This window comes from Heloderma suspectum, chromosome 9 (assembly GCF_057233095.1).
Source record: "Heloderma suspectum isolate Gila_16-S chromosome 9, 16-S_ref, whole genome shotgun sequence".
Classification (NCBI taxonomy): Eukaryota; Metazoa; Chordata; class Lepidosauria; order Squamata; family Helodermatidae; genus Heloderma; species Heloderma suspectum.
In genome coordinates, this window is record NC_139466.1 from 34,030,369 (window position 1) to 34,045,575 (window position 15,207).

General features: G+C 46.9%; 1 long non-coding RNA gene across 2 annotated transcripts in view; it reads left to right on the forward strand.

Annotated features, from left to right (window-relative positions):
- Window positions 1-15,207, forward strand: part of LOC146338584 (uncharacterized) — a 56,633-nt gene that overhangs the window by 36,363 nt on the left and 5,063 nt on the right. Inside the window, exons 1-3 of one of the 2 annotated variants that reach the window (XR_014784759.1) lie at window positions 4,527-4,595; window positions 6,269-6,402; window positions 8,734-8,791. This is a non-coding gene — a long non-coding RNA (uncharacterized LOC146338584). Of the gene's footprint in view, window positions 1-4,526; window positions 4,596-6,268; window positions 6,403-8,733; window positions 8,792-15,207 lie in introns of those variants that run through there. The other variant, XR_014784760.1, reaches the window with a different exon arrangement.

Here is a 15,207-nt window from a genome sequence, read left to right on the forward strand (position 1 = left end):
TAAGTATCTTCTTTTTATTATTTTCTTTTGTTGTAATTTAGCAATAAAAATAAAATATTTGGAAAAGAGAGAATTTGAGGTTTCTAAAATGAATGTAGGAGAAAGCAAAACTGACCGATTCATCCAGCCCTAAATAATAGCACCAAAATGGAAGTTGTTTCATAGATCCTGAGCATTCTTTGGAAGTAGTGTGAGAGATATTTTCAACTTGTTTTTTTTAGTGGCCAGGAATTAGGGGTGGACGAAAGTCCCTCACCTTTTCTCGCAGCTTGTTCGCGGTGGGGGGGAGCGCTTCGCTGCTCCCCCCGCGAAGTTCAGGCCGGGGGGGAGGCTTCCCGCCTCGCCCGGACGAAATTCAGGCCGGGGGGGAGGCTTCCCGCCTCGCCTGGCCGAAATTCAGGCCGGGGAGGAGGCTTCCCGCCTCGCCCGGCCGCGAACACGAAAGTAAAAAAAAAAAAAAAATGTCCCCTGATAGGCTACGTGACGATTCACGTAGCCTATCATGGCTAGATCTTCAAAGTCAGCCGTGATAGGCTACGTGAATCGTCACGTAGCCTATCACGGGTGACTTTAAAAAAAAAACAGCGCGTACGCGAATGGCGGCCCCCATAGGGAGCCGCCATTCGCGTTCCTTATTTAGTTGCTGTAGTCTATGTAAATGTTTACGTAGACTACGGCGAAAATAAGGGCAAAGCAAATAGCGTTGCCCTTATTTTCGCCGTAGTCTACGTAAACATTTACGTAGACTACAGCCACCAAATAAGGAAGGGGATTGGCGGCTCCCTATGGGGGCCGCCATTATCCGTACACACTTTTTTTTTTTTTTTTAAGTCACCCGTGATAGGCTACGTGACGATTCACGTAGCCTATCACGGCTGACTTTGCAAATCTAGCCGTGATAGGCTACGTGAACCGTCACGTAGCCTATCAGGGGATGTTGTTGTTTTTTTTCTTTTATTGCAATGGCGGGGGCGGCAGCCGGTCGAAAGACCGGCTGCCGCTCCCGCCCCGCTCGAACACCCGACGAACCGCCAGCCGGACCTGCCGCCGGGAGGGACATTGAGGGAAGGTAAGTCCCATCCCGGGGGGGGGGGCGGGGGACGGGGGAGCAGAGGATTTCTCCCCGAAACTTGTTCGGGGGGCCGAACATGTTGGCGCTCGGCCCCCCGAAGTTTCGGGGAGAAATTCTCCGCCATCCCTACCAGGAATATGGAAAAACTGGAAGGATTGACCATTGGTAATCAGTGATGGTTAACATAAAGATATATGCCCCAAGCACTGAGAGTGGGGGAATAAACTATGAATTTAGTCAATCAGTAGAATGGAATGAGTTAACATTATATTTAATTACTAAATTGTGGGGATGCCAAAGATAAGAGTGTCAGAAAAAAAAATCATCCGCATTTTGTGTTTGCACAATAACATTTACTGCTAGTAGTGGATTAATTGTAGGGCATTCTCCTCTTGTGTAATAGTATTCATTCATATGAATTAATTAACATAGAACTAAACACTTGAAATGGTTTAGGAGGCTTCTCATTCTTGTGTCAAAGAGGGTCTAAGAACAGGAAATAGTATATTAGCCATTCTTCTACATTCTTAAGAACATAATCTTCTTGAATTTGTAAGCTTGTTAGTTATGTACTGTTTAGCTTTTTTTTTTTTTAATTGGGCTGAATCATTAACTGGCAAGAGTTTATCAACAAACAATTAGATGATCCTAATTGTTGTCACATTCCCCTCGATATCAGCACTCAAGTCAAATTTGTCTTCAAAAAACCTTAAAATGCCAATTTATTTATTACTCTTTAGGATAAGCTCTTTTGCAAATTGAGGAAGACATGAAGGCTTCGCTTCTCAGTTTTATTCACTGTTTTCTCTCTTGTACTAGTTCGAAATATACTCACATTCTTAGGTAGCAAGCCTATCGAGATAGGTGGCCGCCTCCGAACTCGGAGGTGACTGCCTATCCAAAGCTGGGCAGGAGAAGCATGGAGGGGATCATTTCCCCCGCTCTCCTCCTGCCCTGCTTTTTTGGCTAGACAGCCATTTGCTGCTGTCTAGCTGTGGGAGCACAGAGCTGGGAAGGAGGTTGCCATATGACACATAGGATGTGCTGTACAGGCAGCTACACTCTCCCTGCCCCAGAATGCCCCCAGCCACGGCCCTTCCCAGCCACTCCACGCTTCTCTTGTGAGTGCGGAGGGCAGGGCTGTTCCACACTGCCTCCGAGGCAGTGCAGAAAATACCATATCCTATGGCCGTCTAGCTGCTGTCTAAAGAGACACTGGATATGACAGAGGCAACAGTTGTTGTTAACAGGGGAAAGCACATGAACATGCCCTACCAGAGCTGACATACATCTTGATCGGTTTATTTGTATCCTTCCTCTCCATGGGAACACATGTCCAAAGTGTCTCACAATATCATAACACTACAATACTAAGATGTAGTAGGTAGAAATAACATGTTGGGAACAATTCAGTCGGAACATATCAGCAAAAAATTAAATTAGCATAGAATCAAAATTACAACAGGACCATCCATAGATCTAATATTATTACACCCTTCAATATTTCACTTAGACTGAACAATCAACAGTCAATTCATACCTAACAGTGCAATCCTACACTTGTCTACTCAAAAGTAAGTCATTTTTTAATTAAATGGGACTTACTTCCCCAAGTACTTGTCTATCGGATTTCAGCCCAAATGCAATAAAATACTAAAATGAATCCAAAATAATAATATACCAACCCCAAACCTAACAAAATTATATATATATATATATATATATATATATACACACACACACACACACACACACTTCATCAAATTTTGAATAAACCTGTACTTTATATTTTTTTAAAAAATCAATACACCTAAACCTAAGCTAAGATTAGAGTCCACTAACCATTCCCGCTAAGAAGGCCAAACAATAAAATATATAGGGATGGGCAAACTCACCTTTGTCCACCCTACATGCCACTTCCCAGCCCTCCACTATCTGCCCGAACCTTTTTGCGATGTGCAGCGAGCTATCAGATGCTCCGCAGGTGCCCAGCGAGTGGTGCAAGGTGTCCCACTGCTCTGGTGGCTGCCATTTTGTGCAAAGTAGCAGCTAGGCTTTTTGTGTAAATTGCCATTTTGCACAAAATGGCAGCCATAAATAGGACCATTTACACAAAGTTAAGTGTAAATGGTCTAATTAGGAGAGTTCATGACCATAGGATGGTTCAGATTTCTCGAGCAAAGGTCAGAGACAACACTCCAACCTTCAACCCAGGAGTCTGAGCTCCCCCTGCAGATGCACACACAGAGCTGATATGGAGAGAACTGTACCAGCTGTCACTGCAAGGTCTTGAATGTGGCCTTACAGAGGAGGGAAAGGGCGTAGTTCTGTTGGTGGAGAGAGGACAGGGGAGGCTGACTTATGAAAAATCCTCCAGCCTCCCCAGCCTCCTTCCTTCCTGCTCAACAGAGCCCCAACTAGATGGTTGAAAATGCCCATCTAGGTAAAATGCAGAGCAGGGGGAGTGCAGAGGCGAAGATCAGTCTTCTGTTCTGTATAGGATGCCTGTCAGCCTCTGAGTTTGGAGGCTGAAGGGCATCCTGCTAGGATTGTGCCCTAAATAAAAAATAAATAAATTAGAAGATTATACTTCTAAGGAAAGAACCCACTTCAAAACCAGAGGAGAGTTCCCTCTCACAAAAGTCACACTTTGCCCTCCCCCATTGCCTTCCTCTACAAAACCCTCCAAATCAGCCCACATCTAATACCAGGATGAGACCCCCCACACACACACACACACATCAACAGAGTCCCATACCTTGTGCCAGAAAAAAAGGCACCTTCAGGGTCTCTAGGCACCTTCATCAGCAGCTCTTTGCTAGAGTTGGGCCTGGACTTCAATCTCCAGGATGAGGTGGCCTTGGCCAGTGTAGGGATGTATGAATCCCTTACATGGCTCTGCTCAGGGGCATCCACGGTGGGGGGGAGGTGCTCCGTCCCTCCTCCTGGAATCCTGCCCAGCCGGCTCCACTCCGCGGCCAAGCTGCAGAGCTGCCTGCTGGCTCCGGCCACCTGCAGCTGGACAAGCGGCCGCTAGGCAGCCCGTGTTGTTGTTGTTGTTGAGTCGTTCAGTCATGTCCGACTCTTCGTGACCCCATGGACCATAGCACGCCAGGCCTTCCTGTCCTGCGCTCTCTCCTGGAGCGTGCTCAAGTTCATATTCATTGCATCCGTGATGCTATCTAGCCATCTCATCCTCTGCCGTCCCCTTCTCCTTTTGCCTTCAGTCTTTCCCAGCCCTGCAGGGACGCAAATAGCAGCTGTCGTAGCTGCCACCATTTGTGTCCCTGTATTGAGCCGTGATAGGCTATGTAAATATTTACGTAGCCTATCACGGCAGGGGGAAAAACCCCAGCGTATGCAAATGGCAGTAGCCACCGCCATTTGCGTATGCTGGGGGTTCCCCCCCCTGCCGTGATAGGCTACGTAAATACTTATGTAGCCTATCATGGATAGGAAGTGGGGGAAGTGAATGGCGGCCACAGAACGGCCACCATTCGCAAAGCAGCGCAGACGGGAGGAGGTAAGTGCTCCGTTTTGCGCGCCTTTCATGGGGTGGGGGTGGCAGAGACTTCGTCCCGCACGCCTTTTGTAGGGGGGCGGGGGCTTTGTTCTGCCATAGATTTTGGGGGGCCAAATGCACTTGTATTTGGCCTCACCGAGATCCGTTGAGGAATTCTCTGACATCCCTACCAGTCAGTTAGGCAGGGAACCAGGCCTTACAGGCAGGGTTGTTGGAGAAATACACAGTGGAATCAAATGAATTTGGATTTCTATGAATCTGACTTGCAGATTCCACAGTGGGCCAGTTTTTTTCCCAAGTCACACTGATTCCATGAACTTGAGGACCTTAAAAAAAAAATCTCTCTGGAATTTTAAGCAAATTTTGTAATTGAAAAATAAACAAGCAATCAATCAAACAAACAAATAAATAAACACCAGTCAAAAATGCACATTTCCTCCATAGGCTAAAGCTTGGAAATGCACATTCTGAGGGGATTTGTGCAGTTTTGCAAGCGCACATCTGCACAAGTGCAAATTTGCGCAAATTGAGGAAATTGGGAAAAGTCTGATTCTGCCAAGGAGCAGATGATGGAACAAAAGGCACCTAATAATCTGCAAAACACAGATTTTACAAAATACATACATCCTTACTTACAGGACATACAGCCAGATGGACTGCAGATATAGGGCATGCAAAGGACTATGCAAGAATGAGCAAAGGGCTGGATGTGCTTTATCTTGTCTGATCTCGGAAACTATGAATGCAGAGAGTTAAGACATGTCCAATGCCCCATTTCTGTAGGCCATCATTTTCCTATGCAGCATTTGAGCTCTGTTCAGTATATAAGGTTCTTCTGACCTAGACAGTGCAATGAACCCCTATTACTGACTTAACTGTGTGAAGGTTAGTTATGTGTGTCCCACAATAACAGGCAGTATCATGAAGAAAGAACATATTGATTTTACTCCTGGTAGTCAGCCTGTATTTATTCACTTCACCACATTGCACAAAAGGAGCCACTATATTAGAACCAGTTCCAGGCAGGTGGTTGAAATATAAGCTATTGTATAACACTCTCTTTTGAATTTAGGGAATGGCCTGGCCTGGTGAAAAGAATCTAGCATCCCTTGGATTTCTTAATCCTTGGAAAATGTATACAATTACTTCTTGAAAACTCTCAGTATATAATAGTTGTCAGGGCTGGGCCATGGAGACTGGTCTGAAAAGGGTTGGAAGATGGGAACTGTGATCCAGGACCAAAGAGCATCTGAGGGCAAACCAGTTGGCAGGATCAGAGAACAAGCCTTGAGTTGGAGCTGAGAACAAGACCAAAAATGCAAGACGTTGTTGCTCAAGCAGTGCTCAGGTGGAAAATGAGGTCCTTTATATGCCTTCCTGCCCAGGAGGAGCCAATGGCAAACCTTGACAAAGGGAGCCAGCACAGATCTAGAAGGTTCTTTTCTGGGAGGCTGCAAATGGAGCAGAGATCAGCTACCACCAACAATGGTGATGTTATATGTTGGTGGAACTGCAGGCAGGAACTTCTTTCTATCAGCATCCCGATTGTGAAATTCCTTCCCTAGGGATATGAGACTGGCCCCATCTTTGCTCAGTTTTAGTCCAGGAATGAAGATGCCATTCTTCCATTTGGCTATTAATGGTTTTTATCGCTTCCTTCCCTGCCTACTGAGATCTAGAGATTGTAACGCCGAGTGATCTCCACTGAGATTGCAGTTTCTCCACTACTTCTAGCAGAGGGTTACCAGCACTCTCAAAAGCGGGCTGTGAGAAGCAAAGAGAACCTTCCCCAGTGCATATGCTAAAGGTAGGCATGGTTGGGCATGAGTCAAGGGCCCACACCACAGCAGGGACCCACTGACAGGATCCCCTTGGATTTGGTCCTCCTCTTCATCATTGCAGCCTACTTGATCACCCTCCTCTCACTCTGGCCCAGACAACAGTGAAGGTGAGAAAGAGGAGCAGTAGATGCCACGGCCTACTTGCTCCCTGGCTCTCTGCATGCCAAGCAAATGCTAGCAATGATGAAAGAGAAGATGAGGAACAATTGCTGCTGGTGACAGTGGTGGTGAGAAGGAAGAAACATGGAGGGAGAGGGGTATTGTGTCATGCACAAGGACCCTCAAAAATCTAGAGCTGATACTGCCCCTTCAACCCTCACCATTCACCACCAAGATTGCTGTTTCTCCATTGCTACTAGCAGGAGTAAACCATCAATCTCGGAAGTAGGGTTGCTGGGGATTGGGAGAGGTTTTCACCACTCCCATTCCTCACAGGTCCCGAGTGAGATTGCTTTCCAAACATTACTAATAGGAGTTCCAGAAGAGCATTTCCCCTAACTTAGACTCTGGGGGAAATTGGCTGGGCCCTGCTGATAGGGATGTCATGGAAGTCTAGGCCGGGGTCTAGAGGACATACTCCTGCTTGGGCCCCCAGACTCTAGTCCATGGACCCTCCTACTTGCCTGATTTGGTGCACACCAAGTCAAGCAAACTGGGGGATCCCCGCTTATCCACGAGTCACCATATTGCAGAAAACTGTGGGTAAGCTTTTCACGTAAATGGCCATTTTGAGGAAAATGGCGGCTGTAAATAGTGCTATTTGCACAAAATTGCATGTGTAAATGGTCTAATTAGACCATTTATGCCTACAATTTTGCATAAATGGAACTATTTACAGCCACCATTTTGTGCAAAATGGCCGTTTACTGTATGTAAAAAAACTTAACTGAGGTTTTCTCCAAAGTGGCAGTTCATGGGTAAGTGGGATGCGGCATGCTGCTCACCTTAAGACCATACGGCAGGTTGCACTGTGCACCAAGCAGGGTCAGGCAACTGGCTAGGGATGGGGGAGAATTTCTCCCCGAAACTTCGGGGGGCCAAGTGCCAAAGTATTCGGCCCCCCGAAGTAGTTTCGGGGAGAAATTCTCCGCACCCCCCTGCACCCCGCACACACCCCCGGGATGGGACTTACCTTTCACGAATGTCCCTCCCGGCGGCAGGTCCCGGTGGCGGTTCATCAGGTCTTCGACAGGGGCAGAGGCAGCAGCCGGTCTTTCTACCGGCTGCCGCCGCCGCCATTCCAATAAAAGTAAAAAAAAAAAAATACGCCCCCATGATAGGCTACGTGACAATTAACGTAGCCTATCACGGCTAGATTTGCAAAGTCAGCCGTGATAGGCTACGTAAATTGTCACGTAGCCTATCACGGGTGACTTTTTTTTTAAAAAAAGTGCGTACGGCTTACGTAGACTACGTAGACTACGTACGGCTTACGTAGTCTACATAGATTACGTAGCGCGTACGGCTTACGTAGACTACGTAGATTACGTAGACTACGGCGAAAATAAGGGCAACGCTATTTGCGTTGCCCTTATTTTCGCTGTAGTCTACGTAAAGATTTATGTAGACTACAGCGACCAAATAAGGAACGCGAATGGCGGCTCCCTATGGGGGCCGCCATTTGCGTACACGCTTTTTTTTTTTAAAGTCACCCGTGATAGGCTACGTGACGATTAACGTAGCCTATCACAGCTGACTTTGCAGATCTAGCCATGATAGGCTACGTAAATCATCACGTAGCCTATCACGGGGGCATTTTTTTTTAACTTTTTATTTCGCGGCCAGGTGAGGCAAGGCGACTCCTCCCCGGCCTGAATTTCGGCCGGGCGAGGCGGGAAGCCTCCCCCCCGGCCTGAATTTCGGCCGGGCGAGGAGGGAAGCCTCCCCCCCGGTTTGAACTTTGGGGGGAGCAGCGAAGCGCCTCCCCCCCACTGCGAAGCAAGCTGCGAGACCAGGTAAGTGACTTTCGTGCACCCCTACAACTGGCAGGGGTCTGGTGAGCAGTGCACAAAGCGACAGGGGGTGAGTCCAGCCATCCCTACCTGCTGACTCTCCAGGCTGCACTAGGAGCAACCAAGGGCAGCATGCAGCTCGTGGGCTGTGGGTTGTCTATCCCTGCTGTATACCGACTATCAATGGTTCTCCAGGATTTTAGACAGGAGTGTTCCTCATTCCTACAGGGAGATGCCAGGGATTAGACCTGGTAGTTTCACCACTGTGTTATGACCCTTTCTGTAGCTCATTGCCTGTAGTGCTTGCAATAGTTTCACTACCATTTCTCTTCACATGTTTTGCAGGTTTCTGAAGAGCTTCAAAGCCCCTTTTGACAAGAGATGACAATGCCAACAAAGAACTGTGAGTGCACATACCTCATCAGTAGCAATAATTGATGTGTCTGTTATGCCGTTTTCAATGATGAAGAACTATCACCTGTCTGCAGCCCAATTTTGGTTAATGCATAGCAAAATTATTGAAAGTAACCCTGTATTACAAGTCATTTCAGGCTTGTCTCTTCTATAATAGAACGCACCCATCAAATGCCACTGACATTTACAGCTGGGGATATTTCAGATGTTAACAATAATTTTGTCCACTCCTGCAGGTTGGTCATGGGTGGTGTGATCTTGAGCTCAAGGGTGAAACAAAAACATTATTTGGGGCGAAGTTGAAATAATGGCCCAGTGTCCATGTTTAGCACTGGGACAGTTGGGAAGATTACACACTAGGAAGTTAATTTCCCAAGCCCCCATTGTTTATTTTTCTATGCCCATCAATGTGTTTAGCTCTGAAAACAAGAGTATGTATACTCGGCTTTAACAGGGCATTTTACCCAACAATTACACATGCCCAACAGATTCCAGTAACATCAGGTTACATCCCATTTTAGTCTTACTTAGAGCAGACCCATTGAAATCAATGTAAATTAAGTGGTCAACTACTGGAATGTTTATGGACTGTGAGCACAATCTGCATATTTACTCAGAAATAAGTCTCCCAAGTAAACGTGGAGAGAATATCATAGGAATGTACGAAAATCACTTACCTTTCGCAGATTATGCTGATGGTGGGGGGGAGGCATTCCGTCCCTCCCCCCGGAATCCTGGACGGGGGGAGGCGCTCCGTTCCTCCCCCCCTGGAATCCTGGCCAGCCGGCTGTGCTCCACAGCGATTCTGTGGAGCCGCCAGCCAGCTCCGCCAGCAGCCGGACATCCGGCCACTGGCTAGCAGGGACGCAAATGGCAGTGGCTGTAGCTGCTGCCATTTGCATCCCTGCAGTCAGCCGTGATAAGCTATGTAAATGTTTACGTAGCCTATCATGGCTGACTTAAAAAAACAAACAAAACGTATGTATGTAAATGGCAGCGGCCATGGCCGCCGCCATTTGTGTTCCTTATTTTGGCATGTCTTAGTCTATGTAAACATTTACGTAGACTAAGACGGTGAAAATAAGGGGAACGCAAATAGCATAGCTTCTACGCTATTTGCGTTCCCCTTATTTTCGCTGTCTTAGTCTACATAAATGTTTACGTAGACTAAGACGTGCCAAAATAAGGAACGCAAATGGCAGCGGCCGCCGCCATTTGCGTACGCGCGTTTTTTGTGTGTGTGTTTTTAAAGTCAGCCGTGATAGGCTACGTAAACATTTATGTAGCCTATCACGTTTTTTTTTTTAAACCTAGCCGTGATAGGCTACGTAAATCTTTACGTAGCCTATCACATTTTTTTTTTTAACTGGAAATGGTGGTGGTGGCAGCCGGAAGACCCGCCGCCACAGCCGCCATAGCCGCTGCCACCACTGAAGCCGCCGCCACCAGGAAGATCCGCCCAAGGTAGGTCTCGTCCCGGGGGGGCGGGCGGGCAGGCCATTCCGCCACCGATTTCGGGGGGCCAAATGCGCTGGCATTCAGCCTCCCCGAGATCTGTGGCGGAACTTTCATACATCCCTAGAATATCAGCCTTTGCCCATTAGAACACACATATATTCCATTTGCAAACAGTGCACTTGCTTAAAATGGACATTTACTCTAGATACCACCCCACTATCATTTTCAGACATGACCAAGGGTGGGGAAACTAACACATGTTGCCAGCAGTTTTTCCCTGGCATATAACTGTGTGTGTAATATGATTCCACCTTATGTTAAGATGTTCTTTGGAGGCCGTGCTCTGGGTTCTATCATCAATTGAAATATGGTATGTGGGGGGGGTGGTACCTGGGGCAGGTCCTTTTCAATGGTGGCACAAAGATTTAGAACTCCCACCTGGAAGAAGTTCATTCTTCCCCTCCTTGCTGGTTTTTTTAATGCGAAGCAAAAACAGTACTCTTCCAGAGAACACGTCAGGTTTGAGGGTTTCTTTCTCCTAGCTATTTTGCTGAGTTTCTATGCTTCCTTCTTCTTCCTAGGTATGTGCAAATCAGCAAAACTTCAGCTTGTGAAAGTAGTCTCTACTCGAACGTAAATCTCGTTCTCAGACTCAAGTCTGTATTAGATTGTGAGCTTGGGTTTTTGTTCTTCTTCTTTGCATATGAAAATCTGTGTGTATTTTTGTATTTTCCAAATGTATACATCATTTGGGTACATCTTTGAAATGTATGCATTCTACTCCCATTAATTAAAGTGCATTTTTAAAAAGTATTAATATTTCATGTACATTTTACAAATGTATGCATGTTGTCAAGTACAGCTTTTGGAGTTTGCGAATCACATTGCAAGTTCAGAAAGGTATGGACTTCAACCACCGATTGCATCCAGGTAGGGATGTCGGAGAATTTCTCCACAAATCTCTGGGAGGCCGAATGCCAATGCATTTGGCCCCCTGAAATTGGTGGAGAAATTCTCCGACACCCCCCCGCCCCCCACCCGGGATGGGACTTACCTCGTGCGAATGTCCCTCGCGGCGGCGGCTCGCGGCAGTGGTTCGGTGGCCGCCATTTCCAAGTAAAAAAAACACAAAAAAACGTGACAGGCTACGTAAAGATTTACGTAGCCTATCACGGCTGACTTTGAAAAAAAAAAAGCGTGTACGCAAATGGCGGCACCTATGGGCGTCACCATTTGTGTTCCTTATTTTGGCACAGGTAGTCTACGTAAAGATTTACGTAGACTACGGCGAAAATAAGGACAACGCTATTTGCGTTGCCCTTATTTTCGCCGTAGTCTACATAAATCTTTAAATAGACTACCCGTGCCAAAATAAGGAACATAAATGGAGGCACCCATGGGCGCCACCATTTGCATACGCGCTTTTTTTTTTCCAAAGTCAGCCGTGATAGGCTACGTAAAGATTTACGTAGCCTATCACGGCGTTTTTTGAAAATCTAGCCATGATAGGCTATGTAAATCTTTACATAGCCTATCACGTGTTTTTTTTTTTACTTTACTTTTTTCTTTCGCGGCCGGAGAGGTGGGGCGCTCCCTCCCTGGCCAGAATTTCAGCGGGGAGGGACGGGGCGCCTCCCCACCCACCAAGAATTTTGGGGGGAGAAACGGAGTGCCTCCCCCCCCGGAAAAAAGCTGCGGGGCCAGGTAAGGGACTTTCGTCCATCCCTACATCCAGGTCAGTGTTCAGTCCAGAAGGTGTCAACTGGGTAAATCTTAGGAATGGCAGAGAATTCCACCACAGATCTCGATGAGGCCGAATGCCAGTGCATTCAGCCCCCCGAAATCTGTGGTGGAATGAAGGCCCCCCGCCCCCCACCCTGAGAAATGGGCCCAGAATGGAGCCCCCAGCCCACTACACTTACCTGCTGCCATCTGTGCCAATTAACAAATGGCAGCTGCCTCCACAGCTGCCATTCACTTCCTCTTCATAGACGTGATAGGCTACATAAATACTCACGTAGCCTATCACAGCTAATGCAGGGACGCCATTTGCGTCCCTGCAGAGGCCACGATAGGCTATGTAAGTATTTACATAGCCTATCATGGTAAGGTAAAAAAAAAACCCCACATACATGAATGGCGGTGGCTATGGCGGCCGCCATTTGCGTTTCTTTTTTTTCCCGTTTTAGCCTTCGTAAATATTTACGTAAGCTATTACGGCAAAAAAAGGGGGAACACAGATAGAGTCCACTATGCTATTTGCATTCCCCTTTTTTCTTTGCCGTAATAGCTTATGTAAATATTTACATAGGCTAAAACAGTGAAAAAAAGGAACACAAATGGCAGCCGCTGTAGCTGCTGCCATTTGCGTACGCATTTTTTTTTACTTTGCTGTGATAGGCTATGTAAATATTTACGTAGCCTATCATGGTTAAATACAGGGACGCAAATGATCGCAGGTACGGCAGTACGGCAATTACTCATACATCCCCATTTCTTCCTTGTTTTAGTTGGTTTATTGTTTTGGATATTTTGGTTTAGTATTGGATTGTTGTTAGCCACCTTGAAGACAAGGAGTCCTCCAGATAGTTTGGACTTCAATTCCCATCAACCCAGTCCTCACAGTCAATGGGGAAGGGTGATGGGAGTTGTAGTCCAAACTATCTGGCAGCTTCCAGGTTGGAGGAAGCTGCTGTAGATCATTTCTCCCCCCCCACAAAAAAGGCAGCATAGAAATGTGTTAATAAATAATAAAGAACAGAACCAACCCTAAGCAATAATAAAGAACAAAGAATAAAGAACAGAACCAGCCATAAGCAATAGTGTTATTAGGCAGAGACAGGTGGAGTTCAATTTACCCAAGAAGCAGATCGCAGACATCATTTGCATGACAGAAGGAATAAAAATAATCTAAGGTTAGAGATGTGAATGCCTGGGAGAGGGGGAACTGGGGAGGGGATTGTGAACGCATTCTTTTGTGGCCCTTATCATTTTCTGGACCTTAACATTTCTGTCTAAGGCACTTTACTCTGACCATCATGGGCCACTTCTGAGACAGTATTCCTTTTACTGCATTTTTAAAACTGTAAGCAGAAAAATGTGACGAAAATAGCTGCAGCTCTGAATTCTCTGATGGAATAAAAGGTGGGATATAAATGTACTAAACGAAATAAAATATGTAGAAGGACATTTGATAGCAATGCCTATCTGTCACTGTCAACCGTGGGTCTAGCTTTGCAATAGGCTGCAGCAATATCCAGATCTGACAAAGGTAAGTGGTGGTCCAATGAGACAGAGGCAGACTAGGGATGGCGGAGAATTTCTCCCCGAAACTTCGGGGGGCCGAGCGCCAACGTGTTCGGCCCCCCGAACAAGTTTCGGGGAGAAATCCTCCGCACCCCCCCGCACCCCGCACCCCCCCCCGGGACGGGACTTACCTTCCCTGAATGTCCCTCCCGGCGGCGGGTCCGGCTGGCAGTTCGTCGGGTGTTCGAGCAGGGCGGGAGCGGCAGCCAGTCTTTCGACCGGCTGCCGCCGCCACCATTGCAATAACAGAAAAAAAAAGTCCCCTGATAGGCTACGTGACGATTCACGTAGCCTATCACGGCTAGATTTGCAAAGTCAGCCATGATAGGATACGTGAATCGTCACGTAGCCTATCACGGGTCACTTTAAAAAAAAAAAAAAAGTGTGTACGGATAATGGCGACCCCCATAAGGAGCCGCCATTCCTGTTCCTTATTTGGTCGCTGTAGTCTACGTAAACATTTACGTAGACTACAGCAACTAAATAAGGAACGCGAATGGCGGCTCCCTATGGGGGCCGCCATTCGCGTACGCGCTTTTTTTTTTTTAAAGTCACCCGTGATAGGCTACGTGACGATTCACATAGCCTATCATGGCTGACTTTGCAGATCTAGCCATGATAGGCTACGTGAATCGTCACGTAGCCTATCAGGGGACGTTTTTTGTTGTTTTTTTTTACTTTCGTGTTCGCGGCCGGGCGAGGCGGCAAGCCTCCTCCCCGGCCTGAATTTCAGCCGGGCGAGGCGGGAAGCCTCCCCCCCTGGCCTGAACTTCGCGGGGGGAGCAGCGAAGCGCTCCCCCCCACCGCGAACAAGCTGCGAGAAAAGGTAAGTGACTTTCGTCCACCCCTAAGGCAGACATGGCCGTGGACAGACTGCTACTTGTTGTGACACATTGCTTGGATAGACGAGCTTGGAAGCAAAGGTGTTAGAGGACCTGATCAGCTCACCATCTTCAGACTAGGGTTGTACAGACTGTGTGAAATCCATTCCGTCTGTGTTTCACAGATTTCAGGTGCCTTTCGTTCCATCATCCGCCCGTAGCCAGAGTCAGGTTTTTTTCCTCTTTCTTCCAAATTTGCTCAATTTCACACGTGCAAAAAATTATTTATTCATTTATTTATTTACAAGATTTATATACCACTCCACTTCAAAGATTTTGGAGTGGTGAACAACAAGATAAAATAATAAAACTAAAACACTGTAAAATAACAGATACTGAAATTAATAAACTGCAGCTTGTCACACAAGGAAGACCTTTCAAAATAACAGTGTCTTCTGGAGGCTCCAAAAGCAACACAACACTGGTGTCTGCCTGACCTCCAAAGGCAGGGAGTTCCACAGGAAGGGGGCCAACACACTGAAGGCTCTTCCCCTGGTCAACTCCAGTTGGGCCATTGGTCCACGTGGAACCACCAGGAGCAAGACTTCTGATGACCTTGGTGACCAGGCAGGTTGGTAAGGGAGAAGGCACTCTCTCAGGTATCCTGGTCCCAAGTTGTTTAGGATTTAGTACACTAGTACTAATACCTTAAACATGGCCTGGTAGCAAATAGGCAGCCAGCCAGAATGCACGAATTCTCCCAAAATGTGCATTTTCATGCTTTAGCCTTTGGGAGAAATGCACATGTTTTGCCGTTTTT